Consider the following 27,237-nt stretch of genomic DNA (forward strand, 5'->3'; position numbering starts at 1 on the left):
CCCAACATCTCCCAGAATCATTTTTCAGCTAATCTCCTCAAAATATTTGATCTCTAAAGTCTAGCCCTTTCATACATAGTCTGGTCCTCAGCCCAGAAACTGAGGTGAATTATCATGCTGACTTCTGAGGTCACCTCTCTGTACAGCTCCCTTTTCTCAGGTACTCTGTCCAAAAATTCCAGCTGCTTCAGCAGCCCAGAACTTGTCTCCTTGATTCCTTAGCTCACCAGGATGACAGCTCGGCTTGGCTTGCTCCTCCTTATGCTGAGCCAGAAAAGTGTCCCCAGATAGAAAGCCAGAATGCCCACGGGCTCACTTCCTGCGTTTCCTCCCCTCAAGTTCACAGTCCTACCCTGAATGTTGTCTCATACCTGAAAACAGATGCTTCATACACATTGTTCAGTTTTATAGTTGTTTTGGGAAGTCCAGCACTTCACTTACTTATATGGCTAGAAGCAGAAACCTACTGCCAAAAATGTTATCTATTTATTATTTTATTGGTAGCCCTACTAGTAGTAACACGATAACATCAACTCTTTTGTGGTCTACAAAAATGTTTAAAATACTTGAATTTTTAAATATAAAGCATATAAAGAGTTATATTACTAGGTTGAACCTTTCTCTAACTCCTCCTTATACCTCTAGAGGCAACTACTATCCTGCATTAATGTGTATCACCTTTACGTATATCTTTATACTGTTTTTATTCATGAACATATCCTCAAACAGGAAAATGGATAAGTAACTGGAATACTTAAACATTGGAATGGAGAGATGCTTTGGAGAGAGTATAGAAGTTGTATTAGAGAGAAAGATTCTAGAGGTAGGAAGATGAATTAGAGAGTTGTTGAAATGGTCCATGTGCACGTTGGTGAAGCAGGGGTTAGGGCAAGAGGAATAGATAAGGAGACTCAAAGGCCATTTACACGGAAGGAACAACATATTTAATTTGACTTAGAGCTTGAATTTTAAGTATATTTATTGGTATTATTTAAATATTTAGAAATATAGTTTTCCAAGTTATGGCCTGTTAAACAGTTAATGAGTGTCTACTATGTACCAAGCACTGTGCTGAGTTCTGTGGAGATGATATTGAGCAAAAAAACCCCATAGTTTCTGCTTATATGGATCCTTTGCTTGGCCCAAAGTCCATTCAAAAGGGACAAATCTAAACAGCTATTTTTCAGCCTGTTATTCAGCAGGTATGCATTCATAAGGCCATGCCAGGTGTGTTCAGTCAGTGCCCATTCTAATTCGTTGGCACCCTCTTCTAGTAGGTTGATTCTCCATTCTGATTGGTTGAGGTCTGCCTTGTATTAGTTATTAAGTATTTGACTCTCACCAGAAATAACCAGTAATGTGGCAGCCAAAAGATAAGCTGAACGTATCATACTCTTTCTCTCAAAAGAAAAACATGGAAAGAATTAGCCCTACAACCCAAAATTGTGGATCACAAAAAACATGATTAAATAGAGGAAGTTAATTGATAGTAGGATTTTTAAAAAAGCAGACATATAACACTGTAATTGCATCACAGTCATGGCGTAGCATTATAGCTCTGCCAGGATGCTTTGATCAGTCTTGAATTCAGAACCATCTGTCAGCTACAGACTGTGTGAGCCTCCACCCTATTTGAGATCTCCTCTTCTTAGATATCCAAGGGGTCTCCTAATCACTTCACCTGATTCCTCACATTAACCCCCTACCCCCAATTTAAGCTGCTTTGAATGAGTATTTAACCCAAGAGACAAGCTAAAACTGTAACATAATATATAATTCAGAATATTTGTCAAGCCATGACATCAATATTTTATCAAAAATGTTCATACCAATATTTTCATTAAATACACACACACACACACACACACACACACACTCTGTGTCAGTGCAGGCATAGGCCTAATATATTAAGAACAGATGAGCAATCTAAAAGCTAGAGACACGTTTTTTTCCATAAGATGGCTTTAGTAGCACTTAACTGTCTTTAACTTCATTCAAAACAATTTTGTTAGATTGTATGTGACAGCTGTCATATCCACGTGCATTTTTTAAAAACTTATCAAAATTGGTGAAATTTTGTGTAGCCATTTTAATATTGAAGATGGAAGAAAAAAAGCAACATTTTTGGCATATTATGCTTTATGATTTCAAAAAAGGTAAAAATGCAACAGAAATGCAAAAACAATTTGTGCAGTGTATGGAGAAGGTGCTGTGACTGATCGAACGTGTCAAAAGTGGTTTGCGAAGTTTCGTGCTGGAGATTTCTCACCGGACGATGTTCCACGGTTGGGTAGACCACTTGAAGTTGATAGCAATCAAATCGAGACATTAATTGAGAGCAATCAACGTTATACCACGCAGGAGGTAGCTGACATACTCAAAATATCCAAATCAAGTGTTGAAATCATTTGCACCAGCTTGGTTATGTTAATTACTTTGATGTTTGGGTTCCACCTAAGTTAAGTGAAAAACACCTTCTTGACTGTATTTCCGCATGCAATTTTCTACTTAAACGTAATGAAAATGTTCCATTTTTAAAACAAATTGTGACGGGTGATGAAAAGTGGATAGTGTACAATAATGTGGAACAGAAGAGATCGTGGGGCAAGCGAAATGAACAACCACCTACCACACCAAAGGCCGGTCTTCATCCAAATAAGGTGATGTTGTGTATATGGTGGGACTGGAAGGGAGTCCTCTATTATGAGCTCCTTCCGGAAAACCAAACGATTAATTCCAACAAGTACTGCTCCCAATTAGACCAACTGAAAGCAGCACTCGACGAAAAGCATCCAGAATTAGTCAACGGAAAACGCATAATCTTCCATCAGGATAACGCAAGACCACATGTTTCTTTGATGACCAGGCAAAAACTGTTACAGCTTGGCTGGGAAGTTCTGATTCATCTGCCGTATTCACCAGACATTGCACCTTCGGATTTCCATTTATTTTGGTCTTTACAAAATTCTCTTAATGGAAAAAATGTCAATTCCCTGGAAGACTGTATAAGGCACCTGGAACAGTTCTTTGCTGAAAAAGATTAAAAGTTTTGGGAAGATGGAATTATGAAGTTACCTGAAAAACAGCAGAAAGTAGTGGAACAAAACAGTGAATACGTTGTTCAATAAAGTTCTTGGTGAAAATGAAAAATGTGTCTTTTGCTTTTTTACTTTAAAAACGAAGGCAATTTTTGGCCCACCCAATAGAATTTACTCAGTTCTCTTGACCTTATGTCTTAACAGATGATATAGAGCAGTGGTTCTCAGACTTCAGTGCCCATCAGAATCACCAAGAAGACCTTGTTAAAATGCAAATGTCTAGGCCCCATTGCCAGAGTTTCTGATTTGGTAGGTCTGAGAAAGGGCTCAATAATTTGCATTTCCAAAAAGGGTCCAGGTGCTACTGGTGCTGCTGGTCTGTGGACTACACTTTTAAGAACTACTGATGTGGAAAGTTCTCAGAGCAAGTTCATGTTTATGTTGGTCTGTATTTATGTTTCTCATCTTTAGAGAGTCATCGGCTCTGTGGTCACTCATTACTTTACAACACTATGTCATCTGTATTCCCAGAGTTAGATGGTGAGAAGCTGATATCCCAGATCAAGGAGAAGGTTATAAAGGAGCCATTTCAGTAATAAGGATTTTTCCTGGAAAAAAAATGATAAGAGGGAGATTTGAGGGTTTCCAGTTACTTCTCCAGCACTTACTGTGCTATAAATAAACAGTCTTAAGTATACAGTTGGGATCTGACAGTATTTCTTTCATAAACTACACTGGGAAAAGCTAATGATGGTGAGCCACAGATGTTTCTAATATTTAGGTGGTCATTATCACCCGCAGTACATTTCTAATTCACAACAAATTTCATAGCCCAGTGATGGCCCATTTTTTAATAGATGCAAAACCAAAAACCAACAATAACACTAATTATTGCCTAGACTTGATATAGCTCTCCATTTTGTCAAATTGTGAAATTCCCACATGCATTCACTTTGCTTAGTCACACAGCTTTTCTGTGAACTGAGGCCATGCCCTGGTGCTTCTTCACTCAACTAATGTTTATGGGAAAACAACAAAAGTTAGGACCTGTGCTCTGTGTGGAAGCCAAAGGTGTTCAGGCTATGGTGACTTCAAGGAGAAAAGGTTACTGTAGAGGAGATGAGACTTCTGCAGAAATTACTGTGGCAGCAAGAAGTGGAGCAGGGCAAGTAGCTGAGGGCTCAGAAGAGAGCGGAGTCGCTTTTTGGTTGGAACGATCAGAGAAGGTTCTATGAAGAAAGTGGTATCTCAGCAGGATTTCAAAGGTGGACTTGGGTTTTGACAAGCATATGGGAAGAAAAGCAAGGACAGGGAATTAATTCTAAGTGCACCAGAGGCAAACTAGCTCAGAGTATATCCCATTCATAGTGAGTTAAGGGGTTCACTGCTCATGTAAGATCCATGCAAAGGGATAGTGGGAGAGGAGATTAGAGGTGAGAAAAAAGGGGTTGTAAATGCTAGATCCAGGATTGAGAGTTGATTCAGTAGACAACGGCGGCACATTGACGTTTTTGAACAAAGGAATAATATGATCTGGAATCTACCTTTATCACATTCATGAATGGCCCATGACAAAGGAAGAAGAGTTAATGGAAGCAGTGAGATGACTCAAGAGGTGTACTAGTATAGGACTGACCCACGAGTGTACTAATCAAGGCAAGACCCAGGAGGCACCCGTGGGAACAAAAAAGTGGGGTATAAATGAAGGAGAGACAAAATATGGTAACCGATTGTATAAAGTTTAGGTTTTGAGAAGAGTGTTGGTACCATTAACCAAAATAGAAAAGTCAGGGGGAGTGGTATGTTGTAGAGTTGGGGAAGAAAATGATAAATACAAGTATAGACATGTTAGGCTTATACTTCTGTAAGTAAAGCCAGATGGAAATCTTAAAAGCAGCTGGAGACGTGGGGACTGAACTTCAGAAGAAAGTCAGAATAGGCCAGCTTATGCTGCCTTAACAAGCAGCACTAAAAATCCTAGTGACTTGAAACAATCGTGCTTATTTATAACTCACACACCATGGCCACCGCAATTCAGCAAGGAGACTGTTCATCAGGGACGCAGTTTCATGGAGGCTCCATTTCAGTGTATTCTCAATGATCATGGAGACTGGGCAAGGGGAACATGGACAACCAGGAGCCAGTTAGAAAGTTGAGCAAATTTTAATCTCGTGTTAATTTGTGCTGCTTCTTGTGCACGATAGCAGCAGTAGAATCTCTCTTGGAAATAAACATCCCATATTATGATGTCTATGAATATAGGTTTCCTTTTCTACCCTCCCTCCCTCCTTCCTTCCCTCCTTCCCTCCTTTCTTTCCTTCTTTCCTTCCCTTCTCTTTCTTTACTTTTTTGGAAATCACTTATTGTATATAAGTTGTAATCCAGACCTCATGTATCAATGGGGAACTTTCAAATACAGCTATTACCAATACAAAAAAAAAAAAAAAAAAAAACTGCTGCCCAGAAGTGTCACATGCCTTTTTTCCCCCTCACATTTCATTGGCAAAAGCAAGTCATGTGATCATCCTTGAGATCAGGAGAATGTGGATAAATAATCCTACATGTGCCTAGGGCCAAAGAACTGCTATCTGTGCAACTGCTGCTCTGACTCCCATATGTATCATCTAAGACTGAGACCCTTGATGAAGACAGAGCAGTAGATACCATCTTTGATGTAAAGAGGAGAGTGGAAAGCAAAACTCTAAGGACAGAAACTTAAGGAATACATAGGAAGAACACATACTTATAGAGGCAAAATAAAAACACATAGAAAAGCAAAGGGCTCAGTTTACTAGGGCCACATTCATGAGAAGCATCTCAGGAAGGTTCCTCACTACCAAATCTGGAGATAAGTCAAAAACAGCCGAGGCCAAGGAAAGACCGCTGAGTCTGACGTTGAAGGAGACATGGCTGACCTTCAAGAGATCTGCTTTATGGAGGCGATGGGGTCAGGCATGAAGCCAGACTGAGGAAGGAGTGATCGAAAGTGGAGACAGAACACTGGACTGCTGATAAAAGGAAGGGAAATAAGATGTCCACTTGAGGTAGCAGCAAAATCAAAGCTGCTTTGCTAAATGAAGTCTGGCAGGTTTTCATGTGTTCATTCAGCACATGTTTATTGAACATTTGCTCTTCCCAAACACTGTTTTAGGAGCTGGGGAGTGAGCAAGATAAGCTTTCTGTTCCCATGAAGCTTATCTTCCAGTGGAAGCAGACATACAACAAACAAGTGAGCAAAGGAATCAATGAGTGAAAGAGATCATTTCCAATTATATTTAGTTCTGATAAAACTAAATAAATGATATTTAGTTCTGCCTTCCCTTCTAAAAGGGAGTCAGAGGGTGGGTGGGGAGTATGGTCTGAAGGGTATGTCCTAGACTAGTCAGGAAAGGCATCTCAGGAGGGGATGCTAAAGGATAGCATCCTTTAGCATGTTGCCTCCTAAAGGGCAAGAAACATCAGCTAAGGACAGATCTGGAAACAAGAGTGTTCCACAGCAGGCAGAATCTCTGAAGGAAAGATCAAGTTCTCATAAAAAATGGGGAGGGGCTTCCCTGGTGGCACAGTGGTTGAGAGTCTGCCTGCTAATGCAGGGGACACGGGTTCAAGCCCTGGTCTGGGAAGATCCCACATGCCACGGAACAACTAGGCCCGTGAGCCACAACTACTGAGCCTGTGGGTCTGGAGCCTGTGCTCCGCAACAAGAGAGGCCACGATAGTGAGAGGCCCACGCACCGCAATGAAGAGTGGCCCCCGCTTGCCGCAACTAGAGAAAGCCCTCGCACAGAAATGAAGACCCAACACAGCCATAAATAAATAAATTAATTAATTAATTTTTTAAAAAATGGGGAGGGGCTTCCCTGGTGGCACAGTGGTTGAGAGTCTGCCTGCTAATGCAGGGGACACGGGTTCGAGCCCTGGTCTGGGAAGATCCCACATGCCGCGGAGCAACTAGGCCCGTGAGCCACAACTACTGAGCCTGCGCGTCTGGAGCCTGTGCTCTGCAACAAGAGAGGCCACGATAGTGAGAGGCCCGCGCATCGCGATGAAGAGTGGCCCCCGCTTGCCACAACTAGAGAAAGCCCTCGCACAGAAACGAAGACCCACACAGCCAAAAATAAATAAATAAATAAATTTTAAAAAAAAAATGGGGATTAGAAGAAACATTTTAAGGGACTTCCCTGGCGGTCCAGTGGTTAAGACGTCACCTTCCGATGCAGGGGGTATGGATTCCATCCCTGGTCGGGCAGCTAAGATCCCACATGCCTCCCGGCCAAAACACCAAAACATAAAACAGAAGCAATATTGGAACAAATTCAATAAAGACTTTAAAAATGGTCCACATCAAAAAAATCTGTTAAAAAACATTAAAAAAGAAGAAGAAACATTTTAGCTAGCTGGTTGTGTGTGCGTGTATGTGTGTGTGTTTGCATGTAAATACTTACAGCAAATGAAGGTCTAGAAGAAATTTGCCTCTCAATGCACAGGATTCTTTGGTTTCGAAGGACACGCCTTCTCCTTCAGGCAACCTACCACAGAACCTGCTTCAGTAGCTTGGGGAAAATTGCTGCAGGGTAGAGATCTGCTGAGGCAGATTCTTTTTCTTGGTGTATTATATTGTGCAGAACGTTTCTTTTTAAAGCTTTTGAACCAGGCTTCTCATGAGAATGCCTTTTATATTGGTACTTGCATTCTCTCCAGTTTCAGTCTTGCAAATTTTAGTCAAACGTTTGTATAAGGTCGACCTTTCTCACATGTGACTGTGGGTATAGGGGAGGTTTTCCTGGGCCTGCTCATGGATTTTTTAAAAAGAGAAGCTTAAACAAATCTCTGCTGAACTCTATGACCAGCCCCACTGGTCTTAGGAGGGCAGTCATCAAGGCCATTATGATCTGAATTAAACCACCACTGGAAAAAAGTACATATATTTTAAATTGGGGGTATGCCAGTGTGGTGGGATGATCTGCTAAAAGATTAATTTGTGTTAACTTTTTTCTGTTTATTCATAATATGTGTTTATTGTCCCCACTGCCCTCCCCTGCTATAACATAAGCTCCACAAGGGCAGGAATATCTGTCTGTTTTGTGCACTGATGTTTCCTCAGTTCCTAGACAGTGCCGGGCACAGGGGAGATGCTCAGTAAGTACTGGGTGAATTCGTCTTTCTTCTCTTTGTGGTGGGACCCTGGCAGGAAGGAAGGTTTTCCTTGGGCTAGTGCCAGAAGGTAGCCAAGTTCCTGAGTGAGGTGTTCTGTCCCCCTCGAAAGCCCTACTCCTGACATGCAGAGAAAAGCCTGTGCTCAGAACAGCAGGCTGGAGATCAAGGGGGACAGAGGTGTGAGGACAGGGTCTCGGGGACAGGTATCAGACCTTCCCGGAGTCTCTGAGTACCAGGGACAGAGGGTGTATCTTGCAGATTGCCAAGGAGAAGGAGGCGCCCCTACTGCTTCCGAGGAGGGGGGAGAGGGCTAGAATGTATTCTTCTGATTTACATAAACTCAAAATTTCCAAAAGATATCTTAAAGGCCAAAATGGGATGAGAGGGTGGGGAACATGGCCACGGTCCACATGTACTTTTTCCACACGTGCTATGTGTATGGGGTAGAGTGTAAGGGCTTTCCAGTCATTTTGTCACCCCAGTCTCAAGACCATCCTGGAGGCAGGTATAAGTGCAATCCCCATTTTATAGGCAAGGGGACTGCAGTTTGGAGGATGGTTTAACCTGGAGCTGGTGGTGGCTAGTGTGGCCTGGAGAGGAAGGGCTAGAGCCACCGTAGTCAAGGACTCACAGAAGGGTCGTGAGCAGGATCTCGGAGCTGGGGAGACTCACCCCAGAACGGAGAGGTCGCCCCCAGTGATGAGTGTGGAGGCCAGGGGCATGGCTTAGAGACAGGTGGGGCAGGTGAACTTGACTGTGGCCTTGGATCCCCGCTCGGTATTTCACAGGGCGGCTTCGTTTTAATATGCCAGCAATTTGGGGAAATCTTGGCCCAGGAGGTTTCAGAAGACAAATTCTGCTTTCAGTACATGCGTTGATGGCGGGAGGTTGGCTTCAAGCAGAGCTCAGCAAAAGCAGGAAAGGTGCGGGTCGGAGAACCCCAGCCCCCGTATAGCCATGCCGTGTTCACAATCCTGGTTCAGTCCCACATTTCCAGTAGGAGAGAAGGAAAACAGAAGAGGGTAAGTGAATGCCAAAAGCCACTCTGCTAAATCTAATTTAAAACAGAAAAATCACCAATGGTCATTTTGGAAATGAGACCCTTTCCCTGCAGAGCTGGGCGGGCTCAATAGCACCCTTCAAGAGAGAGGAAAGCTCATCTTGCCCCGGGCCTTCCATGAAGCATCCTCTCGCCCGTGGGAGGCCAGGAGGGTGTCTGATTTTCCACCTTTCTGCTCCAACAGGCTGGGCACAGGGTCCTCGTTAGCAGAGAAGGGTGCAGAGGAGCTTGGTCTGCATGAACCTGTATTCTCCTGGCCTAGGTCACAGCCACGTGTCTCCTTGTCCCAGTGTCCTGAGGTCCCAGGAAATGTGCCAGGCAAATTCGGGGGGCTCTGACTTAGGGGGTGGGCTTGGGGCCATTCTTTTGTCTTCAGCCTCGTTTCCTTGTCCTCCTCAGGGCTGACCTGAAGGGTCAGCATCTCCAGGGCCAGCTGTGTCGCTCCTGTGCTCGGGCAGAAAACCCGCTGCTCTTTGGTGACTGACACTAGCACTGGCTCTGGGAGGAGAGGTCAGACTCGGGCTTCTGATGAGACGGCCAAGGGTGTTTCGTATCTTCTGCTCTGTGAGCACGGTGTGTACTCACGGCGCTAAAGCCCTGTGTCAGATGGATTCCCGCGTGCGCCTCACACTCGGCTGGTCGTTCCTGCAAAGAGGAGCGTCAGTAGGGACGTTGGTCCCAGAGAATCTATTTCCACGGGTTTGAAAAGCTACGGGGCTCTGGGAGCATTTGATGATTGAGAGAGATCAACACCATGTTTGCACCTTTTCAATTCCCCCCCAGACAACCTGAACTAATATGTGAGAACAGAGAAAATTGGTTCCAAGGGAGACAATACTCAGGGTCAGATGACCCTGGCAGCCCCTCCCTCCTCTTTTCTATCTCTCCAGATCGTTAGGGCCAGCACAGTGTCGCCTCTAGGAAACATCCTCTGACCTTTATTAAATATGAAGATTTCTCTCTTCTCTCAGTTCCGATGCTATCTGCTATTTCAATTCCATTCAACCTACGTTTACCAATCTCCTACTTTGTTCCAGGCAAATGAAAACGACAGTGACACCATCCTACCCTCTCGGGGACTTGGAGGGGAGATAGGCATTCACTAGCGCGTCATAGTGCATTAATATATACTGCCTTAGAGTGTTTATTCAACTCAGCTGCATGTGTATATATTTATATTATATAGATATAGATACATATTGATATATAATTGGTTTTCCCATAAGACTAAGCATTTTGAGCATAGGGGAGGTATGTTGTATGATCATTCCCAATGTTCAAGGTATAAAGCAAATGTATAATAATTCCTTCTAAAATTGAAAGGAAATGAATTTGAGGTGGTAGAGCCCTATGGTCAGAGCATCTTCTGGAAGAAAACCAGCAAGTTATTCATGTTGTTACAACTAAGCATTCATGGTTGGTTTCACTTGCACTCTTTCCGCTTGAAAATAACCCTAACCACTTATGTAGTTAGAACAGAATGGAATCCTGCTGCTGATTTCAGGAATACCTTGCGGGCTGATTATTTCCAGGCTTATCTTTTCAAGGCAGCCAAACAGGCCAGGAAGGAGCAATGAGGGATACTCATAAAGGGAAAAAAATTAAGTTGGATCCTTATCCCATACCATACACAGAAATAAATTCCAGGTAGATTAAAGATCAAGATGTAAAAAGAAAACCTAGATGATTAGAATATCTCTTTGTAATCTTGAGATAAGAAAGGCCTTCCTAAACAAGACAAACAAAAACCAAAAAATTCAGGAGGCATAAAGAAAAAGATTGACAGATTTGAGCTTATAAAATTTAAAACTTCTCTAGTAAAGAAAGAAAAAAGTCTTTGTTTTTTTTAAGCCACCAAGTTGGAGAATATTATCCGCATAGATGGAGATCAGTAAGAAAGGTGAATTTTTTTAAAAAGATAATCTAAAAGAAAAAAAGGAGGGGCGCTTCCCTGGTGGCGCAGTGGTTGAGAGTCTGCCTGCCAATGCAGGGGACACGGGTTCGAGCCCTGGTCTGGGAGGATCCCACATGCCGCGGAGCGGCTGGGTCCGTGAGCCACAATTGCTGAGCCTGCGCGTCTGGAGCCTGTGCTCCGCAACAAGAGAGGCCGCGATAGTGAGAGGCCCGCGCACCGCGATGAAGAGTGGCCCCCGCTTGCCGCAACTGGAGAAGGCCCTCGCACAGAAACGAAGACCCAACACAGCCATAAATAAATAAATAAATATAACATGAATGAACCTTGAAGAAAAAAAAAAAAAAAAAAACTTTAAGAAAAAAAGGATTTTAAAATGACATAAACAGAGAATTTATAAAAGTTTACAAATGGCCAATACAGGATACCTTTATTTTTGTTTCTTAAGGTAAGCTATGCTTTTATTGCTGTTAGTCTGTTTTTGTCTCCATTTTAGCAAAATTCATTTTGTAATATGATTTCACAAAATACAGCACCATTCTGTTACTAAAATCTTTTGGAAAGAAGTAAAGAATTTTATCTTTTGGAGATATTTTACCTCTTTGCAGTCATCTAGAATCCAGGTTTCCTCTTCATGACCTAGAAGAGAGAGGAAAAGTTCACCAGGGCTTCGGCTTTGAGAAGCCACAAATGGAAGATAAAAGTCATGGACCATCATCACCATGGCAGAGCCTCCATTCATTGCCAAAAGTGAAGCCTCTTTGACTGTCACAGGGATCCAGCGTTCTCAACAGCGATGAGCTAAATGTGTGTTCCTTGGTGGCTTGGAGTAAACAAAGAGTTTATTTCAGCACCAGTGATGGTTCAGACCTGTCTCATTCAAAGGCAAGCTGACTTCAGATCACACATAAAGATAGGATGCCATTGTATCCCCAGGCATTAAGGCCTAAACACACTCACTTTCTCATCACCTGACCCCATTTCAGGGATAGTCACTTCTATAGCCATGTGTTGCCTTGGTCACCTGGGCACACAGAGCCAAAGAAGAACTAGGAGAAATACATTTATATATCTATGAAAAGGGCTGTCAGGAGAGCTGAGAAGAGAGATTCTGAGAATTGGAGACCGACTTTGAGAGAAACAGGAACAATGGTAACTCAGATAATGAGCTATGAAGGTAAAAGTGCAAGTTTGCTGAGTGTGATTGGAAAGAGAACTAAGAAGTGGATTAAGAAGTGTTGGGAATGTTTGTTAGTCATATGCCTGAGGTTGCTAACATCAGCTTTTTCTAACTCCCTGCCAGGGCTCAAGTGCTGGCAAAGTCAGTAGCACAGGGAAGCTGCCCTGCCATCCTCCCAGCCTTCCTCTTCCCTCCGTTGTGTGGAAACCATGGCATCCAAAAATTATTGCTGGCATGTTTGGAATTCTTAATGAAATTTTTCTTATTTACCTTAACAAGGTGTCAGATGCTAAAACAGGTATCCCACTCATGCTCCTACCTCATGAGTGTAAATATATTGGGCAAATCATTGTCTGTCTTATTTTGCTGTTGCTGCCCTAGTATGAATGAACTCATCCTTCTTTCCTTCTCCTTCCATATCTTCTTCAGCATAATAATAACTGTTCAATTGTATATATTCATAAACATGTATATATAATATATGTCATTTAAATATGTACATGATTATATATTTTAGGGAGTGTTTTGTAATAAATATAAAGTATACACATTATGTGTGGTTTAGAGAGCATTGTGGTGGTGGCCAGGTGCAGAACTGCTGCAGGAATCCAGGAAGGTAAGTCAGCACAATACAGAAGCAAGTGAACCCTGGGGGCATTGTGTGCATCCCACTGGTCTAGAACATTAGTGCCCAGGGGGATGGATTCAAAGGGGGGAGGCAGATCAAAGGCCACCACAAGTATTTATAGGTTTTAAAAAGAGTTACACCCACAGAGGAAAGGGAAATTAGAAATGCAAGAACCATTATGGCACTCAGAGACAAACAACAGGGACAACTGTCTGTCTTGAACTTAGACAAGTAACCCCCTCTCCCAACCCAAGTATTGTCACTTAGGTGACTCTTGGCTGTTGTTCCCCCATTTGGCATAAGCAAACACAAGTCATGCTCTCAACCCAGGCCTTAATTTTCACTGATAGAGTGGCAACAAACATGCATTTACAAAAAAAAAAATCACAAAAGAGAAAATGAAACAATATTTAATGAATAAGAGTCAGAATAAAAAATAAAGACCAGAACTACAAAGACTTCAGATACTGGGATTATGAAATATAGAATACAACCTGATTAACGAAACAAAGTAGGAATTAAAGACACTAGTAAGGAGCAGCAGGTATCAAAGTGATAATGTTCAGATGAAATTTGAAAAATATCCAGTAGAACTTATAGAAGTAAAGACTATCATAAATGAAATATAAAATACTAATCAATGGGTTAAACAGCAGTTTGGACACAGCTGAAGAGAGAATTGGTGAACTGGAAGATAGGTCTAAATAAATTACATGGAAGAAGAGGTGTCAAAAGAGATAGAAAATATGAAAGAATGGTTAGCAAACATTTAAGATAGACTAAAAATGACAATATACATCTAATGAGAGTTATAGAAGAAGAGGACAAAGAGAACTGGTTAGAAGCAGAATTTTAAAGCAAACGAGACTGCCCCTTAGTAATGTAAAATGTTAATAATAGGGGAAATTGGGTGTGGGGTATATGTACTACCTTCTATCTTTACACTATCTTTGTGCTTCTGTAAACCTAAAATTGTTTTAAAATAAAAAGTTGATTAGCATATCTCCTCTCCCAGAGACAGAGAGAGAGAGAGAAATTTTCCAAATACTATGAAAGACACAAATCTTCAGTCAGGAAGCCCTATGATTTCCAAGCAGAATAACTAATAAGAAGGTAGACAAAAGAACGTACTTAGACACATCATAGCAAAACTGCAGAAATCAGAGGCAATGACATCTTTAAGACAGCCAGTGAGAAAGGAAAGATAACCACAAACAAGTAATAATTAGACTGACAGCTGACTTAGCAGCAACAATGGAAGTCAGAAAATAGTAAGACAATATCTTCAGTATGCTCAGATAAGATAGTTGTCAAGCTAGATAGATATACTTAGCAGAACTACTTCTCAAGAACAAAGGCAAAATAAAGACATTTTCAGATAAACACTGAGGAAGTTGACCTCCAAACGCTTACTAATTGAAATTCTGAAGTCTATACTATAAAGAGAGACAGAAAGAGAAAGAGAGGAAAAAAAAAAAAGAATCCTCAATAGGTCTGAGATACAAGAAAGAAGGGTAAGCAAAATTTTTTAAAAATTCTGAATTTGGAAAAATCTTACATTGATGTTATAAAAAATAATATCTAGATTATGAGGTCAAAAAACAATGCTCCCTTTGAAAACTGTAGGGGAATCCTTACTCGTCTACACAGCTTCTGGTAGTTTGCTGGCAATTTTCGGCATTCCTTGGCTCGTAGATTGCTCCTTCTGGTCCTCCATGTTCACATCACCTTCCTTCTCTGTGTGTCTCTCTGTGTCCAAATTTCCCCTTTTTATAAGGACATCAGTCACATTTGATTAGGACCCACCCTAATAACCTCATTTTAACTTGATTACCCATGTAAAGACTCTATGTCCAAATAAGGTCACATTCTGGGGTTCTAGAGGATAGGATTTCAAGATATTTGGGAGAGGGAGGGGGAACAAGTCAACCCGTAACACGATCCCAATTCTAACTGGTGGTTTTAAACTCCGGACTTCACCCTTGGTTCTAATTGCTACTGAATCTTTCTTTTCCACCGCCCATCCTTTCAAACCTCCAAAGCCCGTGGTGCCCATGGTTCCATGCTCCTACACTGCTTATTATGGGCTAAACTGTGTCCTCCCTAAATTCATATGCTGAATCCTAACCCTCAGTACTTCTGAATGTGATTGGAGATAGTCTTTAGAGAGGTGATTAAGTTAAAATGAGGTCAATAGGATGGGCTATAATCCAATATGACTGATGTCCTTATAAAATGAGGAAACTTGGACATGCAGAGAAACACCAGAGAGGTGCATGCACAGAGGAGACACCTTGTGAGGACACAGTGAGAAGGTGGCCATCTGTGAGCCAAGGACAGAGGTCTCAGAAGAAACCAAACCTGTTGGCACCTGATCTTGGACTTCCTTCCTCCAGAACTGAGAAATCAATTTCCGTTGTTTAAGCCACTGAGTCTATGGTCTTTTGTTCCGCAGCCTGAGCTGACCAATCCACTGCTCAAAGCCCCTCCTGGCTGCATCTGGCAGTGCTCCTGAGCACTGTCCCCAGGCCTAACTCCCTCCTCCCCTCTGTGGGCTCTTCCTTGACTTACATCTCAGTGTGTGAAGTCCATGGAGCCGTCTTATCAGTTTAGGTAGGCGGCATGGCCACCCACAGGGTTTGTTACGCTCCCAACACTGTCCAGTGTGGCCTTTGATGCCACAGCACCTGTGGCTATGATGAGGGGCGATGGGAGCAGACCGAAGGATGGATTCCAGCAGCCGGTTTGAGACTATTGCTGGGCTCAGAGGATGTGAGAGACGATCACGTGAACATCAGGCAGCTTGCTGAAGGAGAAGCGTGACTGAAAAGCTCCGTTGAGACTTGAAACTCTTGTTTATTCCTGTAGGTCCAGCAGTGCAGAAAGAAGGAAGCCAGCCCTTCTAGCCTCTTCTACCTCCACATTGTCATCAGGCTCTGGATTTTTCCTTCCTTGGATTTCTCCTGGAAACAGCTTCCTTTACTTGGTGGATATCCAGATGTTCCCCTACCCCGTGGGGCTTTCCTTCTTCTTCTGGTTCTCCACTTGTTTCCTGGCCTCTCCTGCATAACAAGGGTTAACACAGTAAAGAGCCTTGAGTGTTGAACAACTCACTGTTCTGGGCTCCGTGGACACGGCTGTGGTCAAGGTTGACGTCAGGAGTTTATATTCTTGTGCTCTGGAGACCGTAGCTAAACAAACAAGAGAACTTTCGGGGAGCCAGGTGCTGAGAATTAAGATGGGGAGATGAGATGGCAATTGATCAGGGATGGCTTTAGATCAGGTGGCCTTTGGTACAGCTCTTGGGGTTGGGGAGCAATTGACAATTTATGATCGACAGTACTCTTACTCAAGCTGTGAAAGCACCAGGTACACAACAGAGTTCTGCCCTCTTGGCTCTAAGTTACAAAAAAGTAAATGTTTGCTTATCTATACCAGACAGAGGGGGTAACCAGACCCGGTTAGAAAGTGAATAAAAAGTGCTCCCAGGTCCCATTTCCTTTGCCTATTTAAAGGGGATGTTTAGCCATCTGGAAGTTTTCTTATCAGACATTTGATAAGGAAAAAGGATGTTTTGAAAGGTTGTTACCCAAGAACACATAAACCAGGAGAAACATATTTAACCTACCCTGGTACCTTCTTGAATTCCCAGACATTGAAAGGCCATTTAAAAGTGACTTGGGATCCCAAAGCCAGGCTGTCCCTTAGGCCCCAGCACTAAGTCCAGGGGAGCCCTTTCAGATGGGTACACTTTTGCCAAGGGTCTGAGGGCAAGGGAATGTAGCATCCCAGGTCTTACAGACATGCCCTGTGGAGCTCTGTGGCAGAACTCTGTGGGAGGGGCGCAGGGGAGGGGGCTGGGGGCCATACGGGGAGCATAGGGGGTGCCAGGAGCAGCTGGAGCCTCAAGGCCTCCCCTCAACCTCACCCCAAAATGGCAGGAGAGAGCGCTTGGCTCTTATCGCTGATGCACTGATGTTCATTCCAGGGCCAGCACACTGACTTTCAGCTCAGGAAGTGACTTCTTGGTCAATTGCTGCTTTGGAGGGACCTGCCAGGATTTGAAATGAAGCAGCAGTTCTTGTAACATCCAGTCATAAATCTAAATCTTTCTTTTTTTTTTTTAACTGAAGCAAAATAGTGAGATAACTTGACGTTTCGCATGCTTAAATTTAGAACAGATTATAGCAATTGAATACCCACATCATAAGCTGCTTCATTTAAGCACAACACACGTACCCAGGCTCAGCTTCATGTGATTTGAGTCTCGAGAGTGATTCTTCTTCTGCCAAAGTTTTTAAATCTTAGGCTGACTAATAAATTTCAGCCTGAGGATGAGGCCACCTGATCTCCAGTCTTGGCCCTCACTGGGTTGAGCAAAGGTGCCTCTCTGGGCCTCAGGAAACCCCTCTCTAAGATCTCACAGTGTGGTGTGCACACACTGTGTGGTGTGTACACACGGTGTGGTGTGCAATGCCCAGCTCTTGTGCCCAAAGTGTATCATCCCAGATGACCACAGGTAGTCTTTGGGATGATGTGAGCAGAGAGATCTATGAGATTACATTATGAATCTATGGCTAATAATGGCTATTAATAATAGATGCCACTCACCCAGTACTTCTCATGTGCTGGGCACTGTTGCAAGCATGCTTTGTTTGTCTTAATTGTCCTAGTTCTCATTCCTCATTTTACCAATGAGGAAACTGAAGCCCAGAGAGGTTAAGTAACTAGCCCAAGCTCAAACAGCTCTAAGCGGGGAGCCAGGATACAAACCCAGGCATGTGAGTGCACCCTATGCCTTCTAGCCTTTGGGTATCAGCCCTGAGATCTCCCCACCAGCACTGACATGGAGGGATGAGAATGGGATGGAGCTAGAGAGCAATGCTGACTCAAAGATGGGGGTGATTGTCTCTGGGCCCGTCCCAGAGCTGGGGAGAGAGAGACGTGGAGGCAGGAGGGATGAATAAATACAAAATGGGTGATCCAATTTAGAAAAGAAAAAAAAAAATCATTGCCCCATGACCATGAGCAAGGTGCAGTGTTTTAAAATTTCCCTTTCAAGATAATTGCTGTAGACCTTAGAAAAATAAATCTAATAGAGGAAAAAAGGAAAGGCAAAGGGAGCCCAGTGATTTGAGTATGAATATTCAGGTTTAAAACATCTTTTCCCCTTGAAATACACCCTCTTACCTTGGTGGAAAGTCCTGTTACTTTAGCTTTGTCTCAACGCTCACTCTGAAGGCTGGCTGGGCTTGTCAGTCAGGACCATCTGTGCTGGAATGAGGTTTCTTCCAAAGACCTGATTATGATTTTTCTTGGAGCTACACCTGACCTCATACACTTAAAGAGGAACGTCTTCCCTTCTGCTTGCTGTCTCCCTTCCTGCCTAAATAGGTGCTTGCCTGATACTCTACAGGCAGGATAGCGGGAGGCAGGTTATTGGGTTTTCGGAGAAACCGTTTCCTTTTCGTAGGACATAGCTGCAGAACCCGGGAAGCGCAGAGATTCAGCCAGAAATGTTTGCGGGCTTTGCCTGAGGACAAAACATCCAGAACAAAGTGAAGCATTTAGTCAAAGCCAGTGGACCTAATCTTTCCAACCCTTTCTTTGTTTTTTTTTCCTACTCAAAAGTTGTTAGAATGAATTCACCTTGCTTTTGGTGGGTTTTCTTGTGGATATTTGTTTGGACTGACTGCATTTATACACATGCTTGTCAATAGTTTCACCCCTTCTGTGACCTAATCTGGGCCCAATTGATAACTATTACAAGGCGGGTGCTATGAAGATGAGGAAATGGGAGAGAGTGGGCTTCACAGAAAATTATGAGAGCCCCTGACTTTAGAGGCTTCCATTCAAATGAAGCCACCATCTAATGTTTAAATAGGTCCATTTAAATAAATGCATAAAGTACAAGAGACTCATCCCTCTTGTTGGAGCTGGATGGTTAAATAAGACTGAATTAGAGATATTATTATTGATAATAATGGTAAACGACACCATTTATTGAGCATCTATTATGTGCTTGGCAACGTTATCGTGTGGGAGGTACTATCTCTATTTGGATGACAGAAAGCAGACCCTGTGAGGCGCCAAGGTCACAGAGCAAGCAGTGGCAGAGACGCAGGTCCGAGTCCAGAGTCTGTGCTCACGTGGCCCCAGATGAAGAAAATGAGACACAGATTCTCATAATGTGACTTACTCATGCACGGGTGCAAAACTTGCTAATGAATAAAGCAAAATAATAATAAAAGGAGCTGGTCTGAGGACCTGGGATTGCCTGGGTTCAAAACTGAGTTATAAATACAATTCCAATCATGAAACTCTCCATATGACACTGGATACGTTACTTAAACTCTCTGAGCCTCTACTTCTTCATCTCCAAAATGGGCTAATAATGCTTAGTTCATAGCATTGTCATGAGGCTTAAATTAGATACACCATGTTATGTGCTGAACTCAGGAATTGGCATATGGTATGTAATTGATAATGTTGGTTATTGTACGGGTCTTCAGTGAGAGCAGGTGACTATTTGTCCAGGGTGCTTTTCTTGACCTTTTACCCTCATGCCTCCACCTCCACTGCTTCCTGCAGGAGTCCTGCAGTGTCAGCCATTATGCTCTTATACTGCTAACTCCCCTTGAGGTCAGAGAAGCAGATGGCTGGGGATGGAAGGCAGTCAGGACCTTGGCCAACATGCCAGTTGAAGGTCCTGGCCAATGGCCTTGACTTTGCCAGCGCAAACCTTTTTTTATACCTGACAAGGCAAACTACCACGTGTCAGGTCAAGACAAGAACAGGGGTGTAAAGAGAGAGCCAGCCCATGAGATAGGAACAGGGGTAGGTCAGAGACCCCCTGGAGGTCACTTTCAGCCCTATGATTTGATATTGGCATAAAACTGAAGGCAATACATTGAACTCTGAGACATTCCCACCTCCCACCTGACCTCAGTCTGGGCAATCTTCCTGTTAGTCAAGAGAACAAGCCATAAATCTCCCTGTGGACGGGAGTGCTGGGTGCACAGTGAACTCTGCTGTCTCGTCTGTTTTCCAGAAAGGGTTGATGGATCCTTCTCCTCACAGTTATTTCAGCACAGTAGAATTTCAACAAGACAGAAATAGAAGACAGAACGGTTGGTCCTGTCAAAAGCTCTTAATATAATTATGAGAGTCAGGCCTCTGCATGTACCACCCCCCAGCCCACGAATAATTAGGGTGCGAGAGGCCGGGAACTGAATGGCGGTGGGGGAGGCGTGGGGAGGGGCGGCGGGCTGAGGACGTGGTGATTAGTGTAACGGCTGCTGCTTCTCTGCTGGGATGCCCCGGTCCTGCAGACCCCCTGGCAATTCTGCAGCTTCATAAAAGCTCCACTTAGAGCTTGGATCATCCCAGGCAGCAATTAGTGGCTCTAACAGTTTCAGCTGATGGCCTTATGGCTGTCCCGCCTCAACTCCCTTTACTGAAGGTTACTTATATAGAGATATGCCCTCATCACCCCCGACACCCACAGTATATGCAGAAGGTGGCCGGGACATGTAGGCCATGGCACCAGGCTTCGGGTCTGATGGGGACCTCAGAGGCAGGCCCAGCCTGAGCATTCGGGCTACCAATGGGAAAGCAGAGGCCCTCTTCCCTTGAACATTTGCTTTCTGTTTAGTGTTTAATTTTCTCTCTGAAAGGCAATCTATGGAATGGAAAAAAAAAAAAAAAAAAAAAAAAACCCAGTCCCTAAAGTCCATTCGAACTTTCTCTTCTCCAGGTTAATTTCCATTCTAATGCTTATGTAGCCCCCACCGCAGTGTTAGGCATTTGTTACTCTAATTCTGCCGCTATTCTCCCCAAGGTTTGCTGTTTTGTCAGGGGCCTGTGCTGTTCCATTGCAGGGTTTGGAGCAGAATTACCGAGCTCAGTGTGAATGGAGGGGCTCAGGAGGGGCCCAACACCCAGGGAAGGAGCTCTCCATGGATTCTTTCTTCCCAGCCCCAGAGGTAGGCTGTCCTTTAGCTCTGCTGGCCGCCACCTGGCACCAGAGCATCCATTCTACACTGGGGGTGAGGTGACAGAGCCCCGCGCTCCGTACACGGAACAGACTTGGGTCCCCAAAACCTGCTCCTTCATGATTCTGCACTTGGCCCCTGCTGACAGCGGTGCTGACTGTATCTTTAAGAGACACCTCAGCTTAGTCCTTAAAAGTGCTCTCTTGAGTCAAACTGGATTGCTTTGGTTTGAATCTAAGAACTGTCACTTACCAACTATGTGACTTTGGACAAGTCCTTTAACTTCTCAGTTTCACCATCTGTAAATTGGATACCAACAGTACAGGGCATTAAAAGACTTACCATTGTTGTTAGCATTAAATGAGTTTATAATAGATATAAATTGCCTGTAAGAGTGCCGGGCACAGAGTCAGGGTCAGCAGGTGGTGGCTATAGTCACTATTACTGTTATTAGTCCCTCCTGGGGCTGGCCTGGCTGCAGAGGCAGGAGCTGCGTGCCCAGCAGGATGTGCCCTGCATCTCAGCAGCGCAGGGTGTGAAGGGGTGGCCATCCCTGCTGGGTCCACCGGATGCCAACTGCTTGGTACCCACACACTGGATTCTCCTGGACCAATGGGCGCTCCCATCCCTTCACAGGCTCCATCCTTATCCCTCTCACCCGCATGGCCTGGGGACTCCTGGAATGTGACCTATTTGAGGAGGACAGGCAGGCAGGGAGGAAATCAGGAATTCTGATTCTCATCCTCAGAGGGATTCAGTCCCTAGGCCATGGCCACTCAACTAGTAAGTGGCATTGCAGGAGCTCACACGCACACTGGCGTGACTCCCAGGGGCACACTTGCCTACGAGGCCCCTTGGGGTGACGACCCTTTTGCCGGGGGCCGCTCTGTGTCATCCCAGGCTGTGGAGTGGTGAGTGGTGTGAACGGTTCCAGCAGCGAATCTCGGAAAACCGAAGTGGGGCTGTTTCATAGCCTCCAAAGGCTGGAGACAGGCTCTGGTTCGAGACTCTCCAGGAGGGAGAGGCTGGCCGACTTTGAAGACCTCACCGAAAGAAGCCTCTCCAGACACAGTGTGAGCTGACACCTTCAGGCCAAGTGTGGAGGACAGAGCCTAAAACGCCTGGCCACCAGTTCCACCTTACGGGACCCAAAGCCTCACCGATCTGTGCCCCTGCCCACTGGCAAGGGCCGCCAGGATCAAACCAGAGCCTGCTCCCTGCTGCCCAAGGGCCCTCCCTCCCTGGCACGTGTGCATAAACCCTCGGCTCCCACCAAATGAGCGTCCAGGCAGGAGGATGGGCAGCTGTCTCTGTCGGCCACCCCTCTGCAATTTCCCGACTTGATTTGCGGCGCGCCGCCAGCTGCACAAGTTGGCTGCTCCGCAGTGTAGAAACGCAAACTGGAAGTCCGCGGGCACGTCAGAGCTCCCCGCTGCACTGGGCCTCCAGCAAGCTGGGCGGGGTCCAGCGAACCCCAGGAGTGTGGATCCCCTGAGGGCTGTTCTCGGCCTTGGTGTGGTCACACCTCCATGTCTGCAACCTGCCCCCCCACCCCCTCCCACCCCTTGCCCAGGGCTTTCCGTGCTGGACTCCCCCTTCAAAGAGGCCAGGCCCTTCGCCTGCCTGTGATTCTCTCCCTGTTCAGGCTCTGGTTATATCACCTGGGGAACGGCTGTTTTAGGCTGGATTTCCCTAGATCAAGAGTATTCCAGCTTTGTTCCCGGCAGGCCAGGCAGCCCCAGGGTGATCTAAGGAGCTGCCAGTGTCTTTGGTGTTGGTCACTTCCCAGCCATAACCTCCTCAGGTCCTGGCTCTCCTGTGATCTTTACATACCATGATCAGCAAAGGTCAAGGATCTGGGCCCCTAAGGCATTCCCTTGTCAGTCTAGAGCCTTCACTGCCCGTTAAGAGATCCATCTTCCTGAGGCCCTTACAGAAGAGGAGGGGAGAAGTGTCGAGGACAGAGCTTGGCTTTGGGCCCAGATCTGGGCTCCAGGACTGGAATGCTGAGTAGCTCTGGGCAAGGGATAATTCTAGCACTCAGAATGCTCCCCACACAGTAAGGAGAGTGGTAGCTCCACTAACTGTCATTATGTGAGCAGCCCAGGCCACTGTGCACACTCAGTGCTCCTCAGATGCCTGTGAAACCATTTCCCATGAAGCCCATGACACCCCGGCTGCTGGTGAGCTTGGGCTCCTGCTGAAAGCAGGCTGTGCTTGTTTGAATCTGGGAGAAAGGGAAAGGAATGGCCTTGAACCTGGCTGCCTCCGGAAAAAGGTAGCAACAAAATCCAGAGCTTCCCTGAGCAGGAGAGCTAGGCATGGAAGGGCACGTGCAAAAGAAAGTGAAGAGGAGATGGCAAGGGCGCCACACATAACTTGCCTATTTTGCCTTTTCGCACATCCTCAGGCAACTTCCAGATTCTGGAGTTTCCTGCCCAGCCACCCTCCATAGACCCAGCCCCTCGCTTTGCACCTCATTCATGTCCCATGGTTTCATGGTCTTGTTCTTTGCAGGGACAGCTGATTCCCAGCGCTGATCCTTGAGACTGCAAACACTTCTCTGTGTTGGGAGGATGGTCGGTAGAAACATGTGGTCTGCTCAAGGCATTCTGGAGGTTCTAAAGATTGGGAGTTCTATGGAAGAATTGGAGGAGGTAGACAGGCAGGACTTTCAGCTAACAAGCCTCCTGGGGCACTTTGGAATCCCGCCACAGGCCTCTCTGCTGGCACAGTTGACGGCCAGGAAAAGAAGTGAACAGCTGCCCAGAGATGTGTGTGACTGAAAGATCAGGCTGTTGGATGCATGGATTGGTCCTCTTGGATCTTGGGAGGTGTGCTGGCGGGAAGAGAGGTTGGTCCCACAGAAGAGCCTGGCCCACCACGTGTCCGTCTGGCTGTGGGGCCCATACTGCCTCCCCCGGGGGCTGCCTGCATGCAGAAAGGCAGGGAAGTCTCAAGGAACAAGATGCACGAGCTGGGCAGGCGTGCAGGAGCCAGCAGCACACCTGGGTTCCTTCCTGTCCTGGGGAAGCCTCACAAGGAACCAGCAGCCCCTACCCCAATTCTGTCCCATGAGAGTATCCCAAATACAATCACAGAAGAGGTATGTTGGTGCATCTTCAATGCTACAGACATAAATTAGGCAATTTCCCTGATACCTGAACTGCCCCACATGACATTTGATTTAATTCTTCATAACCAGCATCAGTGACTACTGATCTCCAAAGCAATGAATGAAGCTGCCCAAGGTTCTGCCGAAGAAGGTGGGTACTGCCCTGGCCAGAGGTGTTCTGAGCCGTCAGGCACCACTTCCCCCCCTTAGTTCTCAAAGCCCAAGTCCCTCCCATCAGTCATTTCTGGCCTTACCTTATCGATCCTTTTAATAGCAGGCAGTAACAATTTATTAGCACTTTTCCAGAGTCTCTGCCTCCTGGCTAGATCTTTTTCCATCCTGAGAGCTGAAGTAATATTTCTTCTAAATCTAGCTCTCTTCAAGGCACTACGGGAGGCCAGTCTGAGTGAGTCAGGGATGCTACAGAGAAGGAAGAATTAAGTTAGGACATTTCCATTTTCCCACTGCTAATTTATGAACAAATAAATTTGTTGGTTACAATTGAGCAACTGTATGGGGCTGGGGGGAGGGGACTACAGAGACCAGATGAAAACAAGCCATCTTTGATTTCCCTTTACAGAATTTTATCTTTTTCATTAAAAAAAATGTTTAATACAGTTTTAAATGTTACTTTCTACTTACAGTTATTACAGAATATTGGCTATATTCCCAGAGTTGTACAATACAGCCTTGAGCCTATCCTACCCTCACTACCCCACCCCGGTTTGTCCCCCGCCCCGGTAACCACTAGCTTGTTCTCTCTGTGAGCGTAATTTGATTTTTAAAAGTGGGTTAGGAGGTGAAAGGACAGCGCAGCTTGAGCCGGGTGGGTCGCGGGCTGGACTTCCCGGCAGCCCAGCCTCCCTGCCCTGCTCTTGTGACGCAAACTTTCGGTGCTTCAGTTTTACCCACGACCAAAACGAGGTAAGGAAGAAGCCACTTCCCTAACTCCTGCCCCACTAGTTGATTCCTGACTCCTCTCCTTCCGGAGAATGAACTGCCGGGAAGGCGCTGGCGGCTCGCGCACCGGCAGGAGGCGCCCGACTGCGGGAAGGAGGAGAAATTCAGGAGACACTGGGCCGCGGGGAAGGGGCCCCGGCAGCCCTTCTGGCTTCTCAATTGTCCTCCCGCACCCGCCAGGAAGCAATCAGGGACTCGGCCTGGGCAGGCGTCTGGGGCCGTATAAACTCAAAGCGTTTACCCTGCTGGTGGCTGAAAGGAAAGAGGCCAAGAAGAGGCCAGGGACTAAGAAAGTCCCACTGCGGGACCAGCGCTGCAGGCTTTCGGGCTAGAGGTGCCTTTGGAACCAGAATGACTGCTTCCCAGAGGACGGACTGCTGGCCCAGGGCTGCTTCACCCTCCCCACGAAGGCCCTGCTCTGTTACCTTCCGGTCCTCTGCCCACCACCTCCCACTTCCCAGAGCCGATCCGCACCCCAGGCACCAGCTCCGCGCGCGTGCGCAGTGCCAGCCCTTGCGCCCACTCTCCACCTGACTCTCGTTTGATTTGCCCAGTAACAGACGTCACTGTGCTCAGAGCAAAACAGAGGCTCAGAAAGGGTAAGTGGCTTGTCCAAGACCACACAGCTAGTAACTGACTTCAAATGCAGTCCATCTGCTTGATTGTTTACTTATTTTTCCAACATTAATACTATAGTAAGTTACTGACATATAGTTTTATATATAGAACTTTAATATATTTGTAAAATTATGCAATATATTAAATTATTTTATAGTTAATGACTATTTTTATTATTACTGTTGAGGTTTTATTTATTTTTCGAATAGGCAGTAGTGCATGCAATTCAAAATTCAAAATACACCAGAGGAATGCAGTGAAAAGTCCCCCACCTCAACCTTTGTCTTTCAGCCACCCAGGTCCCTCCTCTCCTCAGGAGCAACCACAGTTAATCCGTTTCTTGTGTATCTTTTCAGAGACAGCGGAATAGATAAAGATGCAGGGGTCCACTAGCCAAAGAATGTAGGCAGCCCCTAGAAGCTGCAAAAAGCAAGGACACAGATTCTTCTCTGGGACCTCCAGAAAGAGAAACAGCCCTACTGACGTCTTGATTTTAATCGCTTAAGACCCATTGCAGACGTCTGACCTCCAGGATAATAAGGCAATAAATCTGTGTTGTTTTAAGCCACTAAATCTGTGACCATTTGTTACAACATCTATAGAAAACTAATATGAGTTCCCAGTTTATAACTTATCAAATAAATATTAGATTAAATATTTAAATAGGAATACCATACAAACAAACAAACAAAACTTGTGGGGAGAGTAGATCTTATAATTATGGCTTCAAAGACAAAGAGTGAAAGCATTTTTAAAAACCTCTATATATTAAAAATAAACCTATAATGAAATTATCACGCAACTTACAAACTGGAAAAATATTTGAAATGTATAAAATGAACAGAGAATCATCTTGAATGGTAAAGTTAAGGGTGATCTTCTACAATGAATGTGCATTTTTTTTTTGGAAAGAAGATACATATTTCGACAGAAAGAAATTGTTACTGTGGCAGTTGTATTAAAAATGAATTAGAGACAAGTATGGGCACTTCACCAAAGAAGATATAGGGATGGCAAATAAGTGTATGAAAAGATGCTCTACATCATTACTCACTAGACAAATGCAAATTAAAACTACATTGATACACCACTGCACACCTATTAGAGTGGGTTAAATTAAAAAGATGGACCATATCAAGTGCTAACGAAGACATGAAGCCACTGGAGCTCTCACACTCTGCTGGAGAGGATGTAGAATGGTACAACCACATTAGAAAACTTGAAAGATAAGCATACACCTACCATATGATGCAGCCATACCACTCCTAGGTATTTTCCCAAAAGAAATGAAAGCATGTGCCCACACAAAGACTTATATGCAAATGTTCATAGCAGTTTTATTTTTAATAGCCCCAAAGTGGAAACAACCTGTCCATCAACAGGTTTATGGATAAACCAATTGTAGTATAGCCGTACAATGGAATACTACTCAGCAATAAAAAAGAATGAACCATTGATATCTGCAACAACATGGAGAGATCTCAGAATAATTACACTGCATGAAAAAAGACAGACCAAAAAAAAAAAGACTACATACTGTATGGTTCCATCTATAAAATTCTAGAAAATACAAAC

The 27,237-nt window shown here is 44.8% G+C and overlaps 2 long non-coding RNA genes across 3 annotated transcripts; both read right to left on the minus strand.

The window, feature by feature from the left end:
* Positions 1 to 2,069: 2,069 nt before the first annotated feature.
* On the minus strand, positions 2,070 to 15,728 carry LOC309664518. 2 transcript variants are annotated; one of them, XR_014265875.1, is made up of 4 exons: positions 15,547 to 15,728; positions 11,766 to 11,806; positions 8,868 to 9,169; positions 2,070 to 3,030 (listed from the first exon to the last, which is right to left on the minus strand). It is a non-coding gene; the product is annotated as an uncharacterized lncRNA (long non-coding RNA). The 2 variants fall into 2 exon arrangements; XR_014265876.1 differs by having other exon boundaries at positions 2,070 to 3,646.
* A 4,546-nt stretch (positions 15,729 to 20,274) lies between these two features.
* LOC309664528 lies at positions 20,275 to 25,620 on the minus strand. Its single transcript, XR_014265892.1, has 4 exons — positions 25,470 to 25,620; positions 24,339 to 24,504; positions 21,222 to 21,268; positions 20,275 to 20,656 (listed from the first exon to the last, which is right to left on the minus strand). It is a non-coding gene; the product is annotated as an uncharacterized lncRNA (long non-coding RNA).
* Between the last annotated feature and the right edge of the window lie 1,617 nt (positions 25,621 to 27,237).

Source organism: Balaenoptera physalus, assembly GCF_965194825.1.
Source record: "Balaenoptera physalus genome assembly, chromosome: 7".
NCBI classification, from domain to species: domain Eukaryota; kingdom Metazoa; phylum Chordata; class Mammalia; order Artiodactyla; family Balaenopteridae; genus Balaenoptera; species Balaenoptera physalus.